Source organism: Cupressus sempervirens, chromosome 8 (assembly GCF_028749045.1).
Source record: "Cupressus sempervirens isolate cs-2001-9-10 chromosome 8, ASM2874904v1, whole genome shotgun sequence".
In the NCBI taxonomy this organism is placed as follows: Eukaryota; Viridiplantae; Streptophyta; class Pinopsida; order Cupressales; family Cupressaceae; genus Cupressus; species Cupressus sempervirens.
The window spans coordinates 707,917,042-707,935,566 of NC_143125.1; positions in this window are offsets into that span (position 1 = coordinate 707,917,042).

Sequence of the window (18,525 nt, forward strand, 5' to 3'; positions counted from 1 at the left end):
TTGTGTTTAGGAAACTATAGTGAGTGATAGTTTGGTGAGGAAGCAATGTTGATATAATGCATAGGGATGACTAAATAGAGTAAAGAGGGATAAAATGACTCAATATTGGTCCAATCTTCAAGAGGACCTGTAACCAGTAAGATATGGATGCAAGCACATGATATACGTTTGGCACATAAAACAAATTATTTATTCCATAAGTTGTATATAGTATGTGTTGAATGATGGATACTATCAATACAAGTGGCCCCTTATCCATCATGTATACTTCAAAGATACCTTTGGGGCATATCTTTTCTAATTTCCAATGGTTAGATCCGATATAGTGTGGTAGATAAGTGCACATTTTCTTATTTGACTAAGGGTGCTCATGTGATGAGTACTAAATCTAAATTCTCTAGATACGTGTGTTTAATCGATTAAGATATACTACACTTCCACACCATATAGTAATTGTTACATTAATATATATTGTAATGATTAATGAGTGTGTGTACATTGGTAATGAGGATAATAAGTAATTCGGATCCCCTTCCCTTACATGCTAGAATCATGACCTAGTCCATATGATACAACCAACAGACCCTAATAGAATATTAGTATTAGAGGCTTGGTAGGATATGAATTACCTCACTAATTTATGAGTGTTGTATCTTGAACTTGCTCTTTTGACTCATGATGCTAACTTGAACTAGACTGTCATCTAATCTATTTGAAAACCACTTGTGACTAAAATGTTACAACCAGATGACACTATCCACATGAGTCTTGAACTCCTATTCAATGATAACCTTGTTTAACAATATGTAATTTCTTATGCAACTTCATAAGCTACAAAGAAAATAAAAAAAGTAAAAAATTGTTGTGTTTTTGCTAGTAAAATTTAAGGCATGACACATGATCCACGATAAATTGAACAATACTAGATACTAAATTAATATGTATATCATTGTGCACATAAATGAAAAAAATATATATCAAAATACATTTATCCATAGACAAAATTTTACACAAATATATATCAAAGATCATGTATCCATAGACAAAGTACTAAAATATATATCAAAATACATAGATCCATATACAAAATGTGGCTAATCATGCCATCAAAATGTGTATAATATCAATGTTTTTGTATACAATGTGGCATATGCCATCTCAAAATGTCTCATGATGCATCCTAGAACAACTATACTATCCTAGGGTGCTGGTGGATGATCAAAATGTAGTCTCTTTGCTGCACTAGGTGGATCAGATGCCTCCTACATAAACAAAAAAGGAAAACCCAAAGTTAGACTACTAAATTTATATGATTCTACATATCTAACATTGAATTACTCAAATGCATAATGATCTTTTTTGTAATGGAGATTAATACTATCAAAATTTCATAATAAATACCTCTCTCGCCAACCTCCTGTACTGGTTAGGAGTCCTCTCGTATGCCCTCGACAATGCTGGTACCTCTTTGATTGTGGGCTGTATATGTTCAAATACCTTTTTCAGATGAATCTACAATTTAAACTATAATATTATAATTCATAGCATGCTAAATTTATAACATATTTAATCATGAATTCAAACTACAACTTACTATTGTAGGCTCCTCCTCAAGAGTGGGTGGCCACATCATCAAATCTACATAAATGTGTAATGTTGGACCTCATGTGCACTAGGAGTCTCCTATGAGATACAAAATAGTAGTTGTTAATATCACGGAAATTAGTTTTGAAGTTATTTATGAAGATAAGGATAATAAAAAATAAATGATACTTATTCATACAATGGGGCTCTCAGTGCGAATGGAAATCCTTGATGGTCTATGATGCGGAATCTATATAGGCTCATCACTAGTAGTGATGCCCTATATACAATAAAGAATGTAATTAAATGGGATTACCACAAAAATTTTACAAGAATGCATTGATATTTAATCAAATAGAAAGTGCATAATTACCTTTCCTTTGTCAATGTGTGTTGGCTCACCCTCCGCACTTTGTCCCTCTGGGATAGGTGTTACCTGCAAGATAAAAGAAAGATTAGCAACCATATATGCTACAATATCAAATAGAAAAAAAAATGTGAACACAACATAATGTACTGCAAATGTCTCAAGGCCAAATGAAATGGCCGAGAGCATGGCATCATCAATCTGTTTGAGCTCCTCCTCAGTCATCAACTAAACGTGAATGAAGATCACATACATATAAAAGTCAATATGGCTTAAAAATTAAAATTAGTCTATTATAAAAATTAACTTTAAATCACATATTCATAACAAAAAAATATATACATGTACCGACACCAAAGGAGTCCATGCCTCTGTATTCCCCTCCTCTCTCGCATCAGGGTTTGTAGCCTCTATGTGTGTGTCTGGTGTATCCTCGTCTAATACAAAATGATACTTAGGAAGATCACCTATGGGACCTAGGAAAATATTCTTGCATGTAATGCAAGTGTAAGGCACACAAACATGTGATGAGCTAGTTGATGATGAACTAGCACCATCATCATCAACACAAGGAGGTAGGATTGACCTAGCCTGAGATAGCATTAGGCTACTCAGCCTATTAATGGCTCTGATAGTTTGAGAGCTAGCCTCTATCATAATATCTAGATGTTGCACTCAAGGAGGAGGGGAGATATCAGTGGGAGGGACAAAAGTTCTAGCTTTCTTCTGCTAGGAAGAGGGTCTATCCTGAGGAGCTCCTAGTCCTAAGCCCATGTTGGGCTTCATGCTCTAATAGTTCACTTTAAGTTTCAACACAAATTCAGCATATAATTTTCTAAGGAAATAAAATGGTATGTCCAAATTTCCATGTGGAGCGATATCATAGACCATCCACCAATGATCCCAAAAGTTTGCACGTATGGCATCATTTGTGCACCATTTAATTGATAGTTTGGATTTTTTTGGGTCAATTGGTAAACCCATTTTCGGATTCACAAAAAGGCTGGCCAAATTGTCTTTGCTTATGTTGAGGGCCACAACCTCATCATAATCCAAACCATCATCAAACATCTCGTGCATTTGATCACACCAATGAAGAGTGGGATTTTGTTGGTTTGTAAGGGTTTCAATGTTTCCGCTATGGTGTTTAATGTGGATAACATAGGAGCCAATGTGAGTACATTATTATATGTTCTATGCAAACCTCTCAACTCGGTGAAATTTTCATTTATCAAATCCTCGATTTGAGGAGGGTTTTGAGGGGGTAGAGGATCATTCGGTGGACGATTTTGTGGGGGTACCGAAATGTTTGGTGGGGGGTTAAGAAGAATATTAGTCCCTACCTCAGTGTCATCATTCTGATCAGCCATTCCTATTGAATTGCAAAATGTAATATATATTAAAAAAAAACCTTAATTTTAACCTTTTTTCCAAAAAAACCCTAGATTTAACTAAAACAAACAAAATCATGCTAAAATCTACGAATTTAGATTAAAAATTAGTTTAAAAAAAAGAAAAACATACCTTAATATCCGATATCCGATCTTGTATCTGATATCTGGTCGCGTGCTAATACTAGCCCCCGAAATGTGAGAAATAAGGGCCTGCGGATCTCTTTTTTTTTTTAATATATGCTACAGGTATCAGATATCCGATATTATATCGGATATCCGATATTGGATCGAATATCCGATCACACCCATATCTTATATTTTACATATAAGATATATAACATATTTTATATTTTATATATAGCTTTGAAATGTTATATTTTATATATTTTTATATTATATTTTATATATATTATAATATAAAATATTATATTATATTATTATATTATTATAATATAATATTATTATTATAGTATATTATTATAATGTATTATATTATATTATATTATTATAGTTTATAATATATTATACTTTTTTATTATTATATTATATTATAATATTAAATATTATATTATATTATTATAATATAATACATTATAATATAATATTATTATAATATAATATTATTATTATAGTATAATATTATACGATTATAATATAATAATAATTATTATTATAATATTATATTGTATATTTAATAATTATTATATTATAGTATTATTATTATTATTATAATATTATATTATATATTTAATAACAATATTATATTATAATATTATATTATAATGTATTATACTGTTCTAATATAATATTTTTATATTATTATAATATTATAATAATAATGTCATATAATTATTGGATATCCGATATTAAATCAGATATCTGATATTAGATCAAATATTCGATAAGGCTTAGCCTTTACTTCTAGGCTTGGTACCTGGATAGGTGAAAAAAGTCAGAGTGGATTTTGAAGCACTTTTAGACGTGTTCAAACTCTATTTTTTTCACATCGCCACTTTTTGGCACACCATGATTCTGCACATACCCTATTGTAAGCCTTAAATAGGGCAGGCCTTTCACAGGGCATCACTTCAGAAGGGTGAGAATTGAGTAGCATGTTATTGGAGGTTTTTCCCTAATTGGGTTTCCATGTAAATCACTGTGTCATGTGTTGATTTCTTGTGTGTTATACTTGCATGTTGATTTACAATAACTTGCTAATTAGACAAGTTAAAGTTTGAATAGGACATTTGGACCTTGAATAACTGATTCACCCCCACTCTTAATTATTCTAGAGAAATTCTAACAAAGAAGAGTAGAGGAAAGGAATTGGAAGACAACATAGATACATCTAATAAGAAAGGATCAAGTACACATCAGGAAAGAGGTGATCTATCATCAAGCAACAGAGTGCTAACCAAAGGATCATTGGTATGACATTTTAATAGGTGAATTTGTTAAATCTCTTAACAAAGTAGTCTTAACAGGTTGTTGTAAATCCTTTAACATGGTGATTACTTCATTTTAAGTTGAAGTCCTCTAATTAGGCACACTTCTAACAAGGTGTTGAAATCCTTTAATAGGGTAAGACCTAACAATATTTCTAATCCTTTAACAGGGTAGATCATGTTTCATGGTCAAAACATTGTAACCTTCATTGGATACATTTTATTACTACAATAGTGGACATTTGTGGGTGTCATCCCCATCCTAGTTTTACCTTCTCCTTAGAGGGTTTCTGCGTAACCAAATATCTTGTGTCATACATGTGTTGAATTTTTTATTTACATACTTTAGATGTATATGCTTAATCTAGTATTTTAGTTTATATGCATAGATTGTGTGATGGATGTGTGGTGAATGTTTTTGTGGTTGAAATTTTTAAGTGCTGATTCACCCTCCCCTCTCAAAGTTTACTTCCATATTGTATTTCAAAAATGATATTGGGTAACCCACAATAAAATGATATTTCCCAACTGAATCATGTAACCACAAGTGATCACATGTTTGGAATATGCAAGGGTCACATCCAATTGACTCACAAGAAGAAAAGTAAAAGACAAAAGACCTGATCAAGACCTTGCTCTAAAATTTCCCCTTTCACAACATACCATGATATAAAACATCATGGTGACTTTGAGGAAGGAACAACCAAATTGCCAGGAGAAGATACCTCAAAGAACTAAATTTTTTAAATTCTAAAAAAGAAAAAGAAATTGAAAGAAAGAGAAAATCCATAAAAAGTAACATTTTTCCAAAGAGATCGATAGGACTAGATATTGATGGACCAAGATCAAACATGAGGAAGGATGCATACTGCAAGGACCTATTGATAGTATTTGGGACTATGAAAAATATGACAAACATAACCTTTTTAGGATAACTCTTTTATGACAAGGAATCTTACTAGAGGGTTCAAAAAAGGACCTATTTAAGAGAACCATGGTTTATGACTAGATACAAACTAACTTAAAAGAGAAAATTTGATATGTGCAAGGAGACTAGAGAAGAAATGATTGAATCTGGGATATACAACAAAGTGGCCAAGATATTTACAAGGATCACTATACAGAATCTTAGTATGATAGGATATTTACAAAATCTCAATATGATAGGATCATTGTACACTACTTTGATGTGGTTTCCAAGCTCACGGATGAGGACAATGATAGTAGTAGTGCAATAATATGATTTTTGGAACACCTTGAGAAATCGGGAAGACAGATGATGAGATATGGAGGAAGATAGTGAACAAATGTATATTGCTGGTAGATAATGGGAAGGCCAAGTACACATGGTGCATATTTTCTAGGTTTTCACCAAGGTACCTATCCAAGGTGCTTGAATTGACAAGTTCTCACCAGTGGACACTTATTTATTTATACTATTTTCATTGCAAAGGAGGTATGGCAGGTATAGGAAAAAGACCATGATTAAGATCCATAGAAGGCAAGCTTAACTCAAGAATCTTTTGATGCTTATAGGCTTGATATGAGTAGAAAAGATGATCAGGTCAAGAAGGACATGAATTAGGTAATGAAGGCCAAAAGAAGTCTATTGAATAAAATTGATACAAGTATGAAAATGTGTTTCAATCATTGTTTTGTCACTAATATCAAACATGCTACTTGCTGGTAAGACAATTTCTTAGATGATTTGAGAACTATCATTTCTTTTCTTGATGAAGAGGATTTTATCAAATGAGGTAACAATAGCACCTAAAGGAAAGGCTAAATTATGATATGGAAAAGAAGTACAAGAATCAGTTAAGATAGTAATATTATAATGCATTAATAATCTACTTAAAGTTGCAAAGGATGGATACATAGACTAAATTTAGAAGAACAAGTTAAACAAAGTATGTCTACCAAGCTTAACAATCTCCATAGTAGGTGTCAAGCAATGTTAGTTGAAGCCAAGGAAAAAAATAGTTTGAGCTGAGAAAAGTCAAATTCCATTGTATGTCGAGTGATACAATGTAAGTTGAGTAAAGTTTAGTTGATGCTGAGCACCAGTAATATTTAGATCATGCCAAGTGTTTTGATAGTGGGTGTCAAGCAACATAGTATGTGCTAAGTATCAAGAGAAAGTTAATGCCAAATGTTAGCATTATGAGAAAGATAATCAATTCAATGAATCTGAGCTAACAAGTTTGATTTCTTGGATTATGATAACTGTGTGAAATATAAGTTTGATGAGCTAATGTCACAAAATTCAAGATGAACCATTGTGAGGAAAATTCAAAGAGGATTGAAGGAGAAGTTTCTAGAAGAGAATAAAATGAAATAATAGATAGATTCATTGAATCCTACCTAATCCAACCTAACCCTAAGATAGACAATGGAGGTTGAATGATAGAAGATCTAAATTTTCTATTTATAGAGATGGTTGGTCAGAAGCAAGGGTTGTCATGTGCTAGAACCTAAGGAAGACAAGGAGTCTAGGGTATTGCTTCATTCAATGGCCTAAGAGAAGAGAATGCTATTGGAAAGCAAAGAAAGATGGCTTAAGGGTATGGATTCTTGAAGGGTAAATGAGATATAAGAGCTAAAGTGTGTGAAAGCCAAGCAGAATAGAGGACTAAAAATAGAGATCTGTAATCTACAAAGTGTGTTATAAGTTGTTATCAGATCAAGCCTTACTATTACTTTCTAATCATTGTTCTAGTCTAGGGTAAATCCTTTGGATTAAAGTTGACCTACTAGTCATTTGTAAATCCTTTAACAAGGAGACATTCCAAGTAAATGATCTAAAGTCCTCTAACAAGGCTCACTCCTAATAGGGTGATTGAAATTCTCTAACTAGGTCACATTTAATAGTGTTTGTCATAACCTTTAACAAGGTTAGCATTTCATAGGGCATCACTTCAGAAGAGTGAGAATGAGTATCATGTTATTGGTGGTTTTTCTTAAATTGGGTTTCCATGTTAAATCATTGCATCAAATGTAGTATTGAATCTGTTATGTTTTCTGCTTACATTTATGCAAAGTTGATTTGATAGTAACCTATAATTTTAAATAATCATATGATCTAATGGATGAGTGCATGATGAAAATGATTTATGGATATGGGTTTACTAAGTTGTTAAAAGTTTTATTTGTATATCTAGACCATGGATAACTAATTCACCCCCCCCAGTTATTCTAAATAATTTCAATAATTGTTATCAGAGCCATGTTCTTAAGAGGACTAGTTAGAGGTACTAGAAGAAAAAAGATCAAGACATCAAGAATAGAGGTACCCAAGCTTAATATAGATAAATTTTCCACATGGAAAAGTTTGATGAAGCTACACCTAGGAGGTCTTGGAGATCATGCAAAATCTACCATCACAAAAGAGCATGTTGATCTTGTTGGATCCCTAACTATTGGAGATCTAAAAAAGAAGAAAGAACACAACTAGAAAATGTTGGAGATTGCCTCTTCCATAATTTATGTCAAGCTTGATGACATAAAGGGTTATGACAGTGCAAAGAAAATGTGGGATGCTCTTCAAACTATTTATGGTGGAGACACAAATGTTCTAAGAGCCAAATCTAGAAGTCTTAGAGGTAAGTTCAATGATTGAGAATGCAATAAGGTGAGAATATTGCTCAACATTACTCTAGGATAAAAGATGTTTTTAATGCAATAAGAGGAGCTAATGGTAAAATAGATGATGAGACTATACTAAGAAAGTTTTGAGAATACTACTACCCATTTATGCTATTAGAGTTTCTACAATTCAAGAATCAAGATGTGTACTGGGTTCTAATTTGACTCTTGAAAGTCTAGTAGGTAGGCTCATTTATTTTGAGCTATCTAATTTTGATAATTTTAAATTTGACAATGTTGAATCTTCTTTCAAAGTAAAGCTTTAATTGAAGGAACCTAATGAGAAGAAGAAGAATAAGGTAAAATATGTGTCCAGTGATAGTGAAATAGATGAGGAAGATTTAGAACAACATAAAGCTCTACTAACAAGGAGATTTAATATGTAAGTTACCTATCATATGTTTCAATTGCAACAAGGTTGCTACTAGATGTCCAAAGAAGAAGAACTATAGAGGTGGAGACAAGTAAAAAAGTAAAAGAGATGAAGCAAAAAAGGATTACAAAGACAAAGGCAAGAAGTCTTGCTACATTGTTAAACATGAAACTAAAGATGGATCTAACAATCATAATGATGAAGTGGTGTATGTTGCAATGAAGGATGATTATAATGAGAATGAGGCAACTGTAATAGCATCCTGTCTGAACAAGAATAACATATGGGTCATTGACAGTGGGTGTTCACATCACATGACTAGAGATAAAAGTAAGTTCATTACCTTGAATTATTATGATAGAATAGTGTAAGTTTTGGTAATGTTGCACCTATTGGAAATATTATGACAAGCTAAGTTACTAAGAGGGGAGGGGTGAATTAGTAACTTCTAAAATTTTCATCCCAATTAGCAATTAATCCTTTATATGAATTCTGATCTAACTTCATGCATGAGAAACTAAAAACATGAAAGCATACATAAAAATTTGACACAAGATTTGGTGACCCATAAGCCTTCCAACTAGAAAGTAAAATTGGGGTAGGGATGATACTCACAAGCTTTAGTATTGTAGTATAAAGTTGGCTAGTTAAGCCTGACATTGATCACTTCTAATGATTTTCCCTGTTAGGAGCAATAAGGACTGCTAGATCCACCTAGCAAAAGGATTTACAAACATACAATGAAGTATGCACTCGGTAAAGAGACTTACATAAGACTATTAGGTCTACCTTTTTAAAGGATTTGACTGATCCACCTGTTAGGATGAAGTAGTAGCCGATCTTTGATCTACAACTTAATTTTCTAAATGAGATTCCTCTGAGTGTACAAATCACCTTGCTATGATAGATGAATCTTTGTTGCTCCTTATATTGTTGTAGCCTTTTTAATTCACACTTTTATGCTTTTATGATGAGTACATTACTTCCTTTTTTATTCCATACATATATTGGATGTGATACAATACATTACATATATATATGATTCCAAGTACACAATTAAAAAGTTAGCCACAATAAAAGTCTTCACAAATATTATAGTCAATTCAAATGTAGACACTCGGGTTCTAAAGACTGACTCGATGAGGTTCTAATACTCGACATCCACTATCAATGCTCAACGTCATCATGCACTTAGTAGGCATAGAGGCTTAGTCCATATTGATCACTTCCAAGTAGTCTTGAACTCGGTGTACATTGGTGACTCAACCAATACTGTAAAACTCAGCATATAAATTGAATCACTTGATTCACACTACCTCACTAAGTCATCACTTCCACTACAAGCTTAGTATAAAATAAATCATTTGGTTAACATTGAGTAGCTTAGTTAATATTGGACTCATATCACATCAACTAAGAACTCGGTAAGCACTGCATAGCTTGGTTTGCATTGGTAAACTCAACATACACTAAGATGCTTGATTTACACTATAGATCTTCACAATAGTTGTAATTGCTCTGCATACACTAGAATTTGTCCAAAGGACTCAGTAGAAACTGTAGAACTTGATAATAACTAAAATTCTTGGTTAACATTGTTAACTATACAATAAGCTTAGTAGATACTTACAATCTAGATAAGTGTATGTCACTAATAACAAACTTGACTATTATGTCAACAATCTCCCCCTTTAGCATTAGTGACAAAAAGACTTATCATTCAAAATTGAATTCAAAAATTTCCTAAGGACCTTTATCCATCACCTTGTGTCTCCAACTCAATAGAGTATACTATTTTTGAGATTTTTTAAAATTCTTTTTGTAAGATATATTCCTATTCATGGCAAGGCTCCTGCATAGTATAATATATAGTATACTATACATTTGAATACATCTACTTTCTATATACTTGTTGTACACTCTTCTTTTCATATTTGCATTTTTTTTCCACATCTATCTCCCCCATTTGTTATTATTTTCTGTACATGGTAAAGCTTTTTACATTTTTCTACAATACATTTTCTCCCCCATAACTTTTACATCTTTCTCCCCCTTTTTGACATTAATGTCAAAAATTTATTCTATATATATTTCCATAGTGATGCCAAAAAGAGACAAGAAGTCTAAATGTACCTTCAATATGAGTGCCAAATTATTGTCCTAGTCCTCTTACAAGACCTTGCATGTGTGTAGTGAAATCTACACTTTTGCTAACAACTCAATCATGTGGTCTATGATAGAAAAAATATTATCATGGATGAGGTTTATCGAATGTGCAATGTGCTTTTGCAGTGCATCCATGTCGGGGACTATCATATTTTGAATATCTACCAATGTAGACCTGATTCTTGCTTTTTCTCTAATCAATCCAGCCTTCATATCTATCAAAAATATAATCTTCTTGAAATGTGTAGAGCTTGAACTTGGGTCAAGCTGCAATTTTTGAGCACTTGCTTTAAGATCTTCATCAATCTTGGATAATTTGTCCTTTTTTTCCATAGTAAAGCTTCGAATATCACATAGTTTACCAAAAAGTAAAGTTACATTTGTACAAGAAGTTTCTAGAGAACCCAAAATAGTAGATGATTCTACTTGGTAAATGGAAATTTGTTGAGCAATGTGCTCTAATACTTTATTTTCTACTTTCTGTAATAATTTATCTTATCCATCTAGATCTTCATTATACTTCTGGAATGCTTCTACCAACTGAAACAAAATTGGCTAAAAAGAATCAATCTCTATACCTATAGCCTTTGCCAAAATATTCTTGGCATCCTTAATGGTTTTAAATTCTTTATCTCTTTTTTCTCTTAGTCTCTATTGCTTAGCTTTCTTTTGGAGTAATTGTCCAAATGTTTGCATTTGATCAGAAGTAAGTTTTGAAATATCTCAATTTGGAATCACAATTTCCTCATCAAGATCAACATCCTCCTCCTTTTCTTTACCTTTACCCAAAAATTTTGTGCTCAGTTGAGGCTTGGTCTAAACTTTCCTTGCACTTATTGCTTGTGTACTTGGAATGGAAACAATAGTAGAAATAGTGGGGCTTGCTACTAAAATTGATACTGAACTTATTTTAGAAACACAAGTAGAAGTACTTGTTAAGGCCAAAATTGATTTATCCAAAACTGTTGAAGAGGGAAGAGTCTATAGCTCAGTAGATGAAGTACTTGGCACTTCAATCAATGATGTGCTGAGCTATATTGGTGCAAAGATTGATTGGATACTTTTCTTGGAGAATGAGGAAGTGAGGCTATAACTACTCCAACAATCTTAACTAGATCAATTTCCTTTGTATCCTAAGTTTCTTCCTCAATAGCCTCTTTCTATTATTACTCTTCATTATCAATGTTATCAAAATGTGTTGTCTCTTCATCATTTTACTCTTCATCTTTCTCTTCTTTATCATCATCATCATCATCTTTGTAACTTATACTAACTAGAAAATCACTTGGTTTATGATGAAGATATACATTCTTCAATTTCTTTGTTGCATTCTTCACAACATGCTCTATGTCTTTCATCAATACAAGGCAAGTGTTAAATCTCAAGGTTTGTTTTTCTTCATTCTTCTTCATGAATTCCTTCACCTCCTTGTTAATTAGGCTTGGCATAAGTTGCTTCAGGGTTTTCTCATTTATATCTTTAGTAGTTTTCTTTGAAAATTCCCATCTTGGCTTGATCCTATCCATCAAAACACTTGGAATCTAAAGTGTAAGCTGATCAGGTGAGTATTTTCACTTACCCATTTTATCCATCACCATATCTTCAATCTATTTCTGTTATGCTTTAGTCCTAATGTCATACTTCAATGCCATGAAGTTGGTTATGCTAGCCCCTAACTACAAATCCTTCAATCTATCTTGGAAGGTGGGTGGAGGTTTCCTGAATATTATGTCTTCTCCTTCCTTGTTTGATTTCTTCCTGGAGGATCTCTTGGTGAACACTACAGTGGATGGCTTAGTAGGCTTGGTAATGATTACCTTGCCCTTTTTCTTTAGTGGCTCTTCCTCCTCTAATTTTTCCTCATCCTTTGCTTCTTCATATTCACCTTTTCCCTCAATTAACAAAAGAGTTGAACTTGTTTTTAACTTGGCAATCCTTTTCTTTCCTTTGCTAACCACCTAAGGAAGCTTGATCTCTAGTTCTATCTAGGCCTTAGCATCATTACATGTTCCAAAATATGTCACCTTTGGGTCAACTAGTTCATTAATCAGTGCCTCAATAATATCTTTTGTTTCATCAATATTTACCTCATATCCTAGAGGTTTTACCCATGCAATTCTAGGCTTAACTAGCTGAATGTATACTTTATCACTATCTACCATAAGACATATATCATCCTTGTAATCCTCAACTAGTTTCTTGGGGATTTGGAATCTATTATTTATTTTCTCCTTGAATGCATCAAAATAATTATCCATAATACTATTATAATTTTCACCCATCTCAACAATGTACTCATTAATTTGATAGAGTACAGGCACATCTTTTCTACATACAATAGTGCTTTTTAAAGGAAAGAATTTTTGAACATAAAAGATTAAGCATGTCAATAGAGAGCTAAATTTACATGGATTGTTCTTTGATGTTTTGATTCTCTCCATGTTCTTATTGAATTATTTCAATAGTAGCTTAGTAAAGTCAAAAGAAAGGTTGTTCTTGACTATCTTGTATGCCAAGTCTACTGCCTAGCACGACACACTATTCAACCTTCTTAAACTATAGATCATGTGTACAATGATATGGATGCTAAACTTCAATTTCATATCGATTATGCTACTTATTTTCATACCTCTTCCATCCCACTCTACTAGGGTTTTCTTCTCTAGTTCAACCTGACCTAGGGTTTTGGTCATCTTAGCTTTTGCCAACATGGGGAGACTGATGATCCTATGAATCATCTTCTTTGTGATCAAAATTAGTTTCTCCAAACATAGTTGTTCTTTATGCATTTGAATAAGAATAAACTTAATCCATTTCACTTGGAATTCACAGGACATGTGAGGAATATGGGTTAATCCTTTAGCCTCGAGATGTTGATGTTCAGGTTTCAAAATGCCATTCACACATAACCTTTTTAGGGTTTTTTCCATTTCTAGTGTATCAATTTCTTGAATTTCACATTTAAAATGAGAATGGATTTCATTGATTAATAGTACCTTGGAATGGATTTGAGACTGCGCTCCACTTAGGTCTAGGGTTTCAGTGATTGCAGGAATGAGCTTGAAGACTAGTGCCTTCCATTCTACACCACAAACTAGCATATCTGAACCTTGCTTTGCCTTGCTACTATTGGATGCCATATTCACTTGGTAGGGTTTGAGAGAATTCAAAAACTTTGGTAACAATTTTCTCAAATTGCTTGAATTCTCTTAAAGTTTGCATTGCGCAATAGCTCTTAAAATTTCATGGTAAAAATGACTTCGATTTCATTCCTTTTATCAAATTTTTCCATAAATGCTTGGTATGAATGTTATATCAAATTTTATAGACTATCATCCACTTTATTGAACACTTGATGAAGTCTTCATGAATTGGTAACCATACACACCTTAGTTACTCCTAACCTTGCTCGATAGAGTCCATGACCCAAACTTGCTCAATAAGATAGTAACCCAACCTTACTCAGTGATAACTTTTATTTATTACTTGGTGATCCCTTTTTCATCTTGAATTCTAGTTTGGAAATTTCATTTTGCTAATTGGAATTGATATATAATGTCTCATTTAGTATCACAATTCCAACACTCCTTTGAGAGATCAAGTAGAAATGGTGGAGTCACTTAGTTCTTGAGTGACTTGTTCATCACCACTTGGATTTGCATTCTTGATAGACTTTGGAATGCATTGTTGCCTCATCTATTTTCTAATGTTATTAGCCTTTTCCTTCTTTTCATCTTCAATTCCTTTAGTATTCATGTAGTTCTTGGCAAGGTGACTAAGTCTGGTACAAATGAAACATCTTTTAGTAGTATCTCTTTTCATCAAATGATGCTTTACACAATTTATTCCAATGTGTCCAAATTCTCCACAGTAATGACATTTGCACCAAGTGTTGTAGTCCTAACCAAATATAGCTTTTACAATCTATTCTACTGGATTCAATATCTTGCTTTTGCATTTTGATGAATTGTGTCCATATTTCTTGCATTTGTGACATTTTCCTTCAAATCTTGGTTTTTATTTACATTCATTAGCCTTATGACCATGCTGATTGTAATTGTAGCACTTTCCATTGAATTTTTCTTTCCCATTGCTCCAACATTTCTTTGTTGTATGACCTATCTTACAACAGTGATTGCAAGTATGTCTTTGATTATTTTGGGCTCCTTTCTTGGATGTTTCACCTTCTTCTATATATCCAATTCTTGCTTTTCCTTTTTGTCTATAGGGATTTCATCATTCTTTCATTGGTTTTCCTTTCAAAGTTTAGATCATTCTGCAATCTTTCATTTTCTGACCTTATATGTATGATTTATTCATTTGCATTGGTGAGTTGATTTATGAAGTCAGCTTGTTGAAGGGATAAATGTTGAATCTCATTGTCTTTTCCTTATATTTCTTCTTTTATCTTGTTTTTCTCTTCCATAACTTTACATAGTCTTACTGACTAAATTTCTTGTTCTATTCTTAATTTTCTTACTTCTTCTTACAGTGAACCATTATTTTTTAGGAGTTCTTTGATTGCTTCATTGGCTTCATCTGGGCTACTTGAATGAAGGTCTTCAATTCTTTCTTCAATGTAGAGATGATCATTCATTTGAATTGCAAGATCTTTTCTTCTTTTTAGGGATTGAGAGATCCTAAAAATTGCATAAGGACACATTTTAAGGGAAATGATAGGAGATGGTTGAATCAAATTATTTGTTTTAGTTGCTTGAAGACTGATCATATTAGCAAGAATTGTCCAACAAAGGTCAAGGCACCCAAGACTAAAGTTAATAAGGGCAAAGAAAAAGTTATTGTGGAACACATTAGGGAAGATATTAAGAAGACATGGCAGAAGAATGGTGAATGCAACCCATTGAATGGAGATATCACTTCACCCAAGAGGCCAAGTGATCACACCTCATCAAATTAAGCACTAGAAAGGCACATGTGGCTAATACATATAAATATGTATCATACGTTAGCCCAAAATAACATAGGAACACTACAAAGATGAAATCAACATAAGTTAAGATGTCAGGATAAAAGTTGGAAGATGATGCCAAGCTACCTTTGGTTGCTGAGTAAAACTCCAACACATGTCGAGTTGAAAAGTCTAGTAGATATTGAGTAAAGAGTTGATAGTAGCTACTAAGTAAGTGAAATACAGTTGATGCCGAGTTGGAAAATCCTTTGGAAGTTGAGTGTATAGCTATAAAGCATGAATGCAATAAATTCTAGGTTTCAAGCCTAATAAAAGTGAAAATCATTCATTTTTCATTCATTTGAACAAAGAGAAAAGTTGAGTAGAGAAATTAAGCAATTTCCTAGTGATCAAAAGGCGATTTATAGCAATTCAATAGGTACTCAACTCCATTTCATCAATCTATCACGTATTTCATTCAAGTGTTGAGTTATGCTATTTGAAAAAAATTGTAAATAGTAAACCCTAGTTCGGTTAAAGATAGCATCTAGTTCTAAATCTGTAAAAGAAAAGAAACGGTTGGAAATTCAACTAGTGTGCAATGAAATTAGACAACTAGAGTTCAGACCCATCCCTAAAGTTGCTTATAAAAATGATCCTGCTAGTGCCCTATCTATGATTCCTGATAAAGTAGTTATGGTTCAAGATGTACACAAATGCTACAACTGCAAGATAGGACCCATAGGAGATTTGGATATTTTCAATGCATTTGATAAGCTTTGTGAAAATGGGAAACTTAAGGATGAATTCTCCATAGTCAAAAAGAAGGGACTAACCAAAACCCTAGTTTTCCCTATTGTTTTTAAAATAGAATGGATACGCATTGTGCTAAGCAAAATCCATGATGGAGCTTTTTGGCTAGAAACTAGGCTAGTGAAGTTCACAAAGAAAACTATACATAGGGTCACTGGTATCCCAACCCTAGATCAGCCCAAAACCCTAAGAAGTGATAAGAGGGAGGCAATTTAGAAAACATTGGTGCCAAGTGGAACAACAAGGGTGTGAAAATTGACACCATCAAAGACCCCCTACTAGATTTTACTATCAAGATCATATCTCACAAATTTTATCAATCTAGCAGGTTAAATAGTGTACCATCATAGCTGTAGATGTTGCCTACAAGCTAGTGAAAAAGGGTCACACTTATGATCTTATAGATTTGATGATGCAACAAATCAATGAGAACTTGGGAGCCATAAGGAAATCCAAAGGGGATCAATGCAAATTTGGTGCAGTATTAATTTGCATATTCTTCTATATTATGAAAGAATTACCCTCAATAGGAAAGGTGAGATGGGATCCACATAAGACTATTATTGAAAAAATAAATGGATTCATTGAGCAGATGGGTGAGAATTTTGATGCTCAAATGACTAGTTATTTTGAAGATTTCAAACAATCCATGAAACAAAGAATGAGAATTCCAGTCTCATTAGTGGAGCAACATGAAAAAGACATTTGTTTTCTAGTGGATATTGAATATGCCTACATAAAAGAAGTCATCCCTAGAGTTAGATGGCTTAGACCATTGGGATATGAACTTGATGTGGATAAGGCTTCAGCAACTATTACAACATCGCTTGTAGAGGAAATTGATAAAAATACAAAGCACTTTGGAAAATATGACATCGTCAAATCAAGAGTGGTTATAGACCTCAAGACAACAACAATAGTCAAGAAAAAGGATAAGCTTGTAAAGAAGATTAAAGGAAATTGGTTGTTGAAGAGACAGGTACTGCAGAAGAAGCAGAAGAAATAAGTGATGATAAGGAAGAAGATGACAATGAGGATGAGCTAGGGCAAGGGACACTTTAGTTAACACAAGGCCTAGGTGAAGATAAGGAGTAAAATGATAAGGAAGGTCAAGCCAAGGAATCATCCACTCAAACCAAGGTCACCAAGAGAAAGGAAAAAGAACCACCTACTCCTCAGTCCAAGACAAAGAAAGTGGCAAAGTTTGCACCTAAGAAGCCTACTAATAGAGCTAATATAAGGGCTACTACACAAAATAAAAAGGAAGAGGCAACTAAGAAGAAGGAATTCACTAAGAAGATTGAAGAAGAGCCAAAGAAAAGAAGAAAATTTGTGGCTCAACTTGATTCAGTTGAAGAAAGGACATAATCAGAAGACCACAGTTAGTTTAAAGTGGTAAGTCACCCACCAAGGTCTTCTATTGATAAATTATGTGCTAAGATTAGGAATGGAGACTTAAATGATTTGAAGAATGTAAATTTTAATAAGCTCACAAAAGATGAGAAAAATAAAATAGAGATATTTGTCTATAATATGATGACAGAATATAAACATACACCTCTTGAACTGGATAGTTCATTGCCAAAGGAATTATATAAGATTGTAGAGAATAAATGGAATTTTTGTTTGCATAATGAGAAATAAATAAGGGAGTCTACCTTAGAAAGGATGTTGCTTTATTTTACTAAAAGTCAAATAAAAAATGTAGTCAAAAGGCACAACAATAGATTTACTCCCAAATATAGGGCATTTAGTATTCTACAAAATAAAATTGAAGAGGTTGTGAGAAAAATCAAAAAAGTATGGAAAATTATTTACAAGAAAATTGA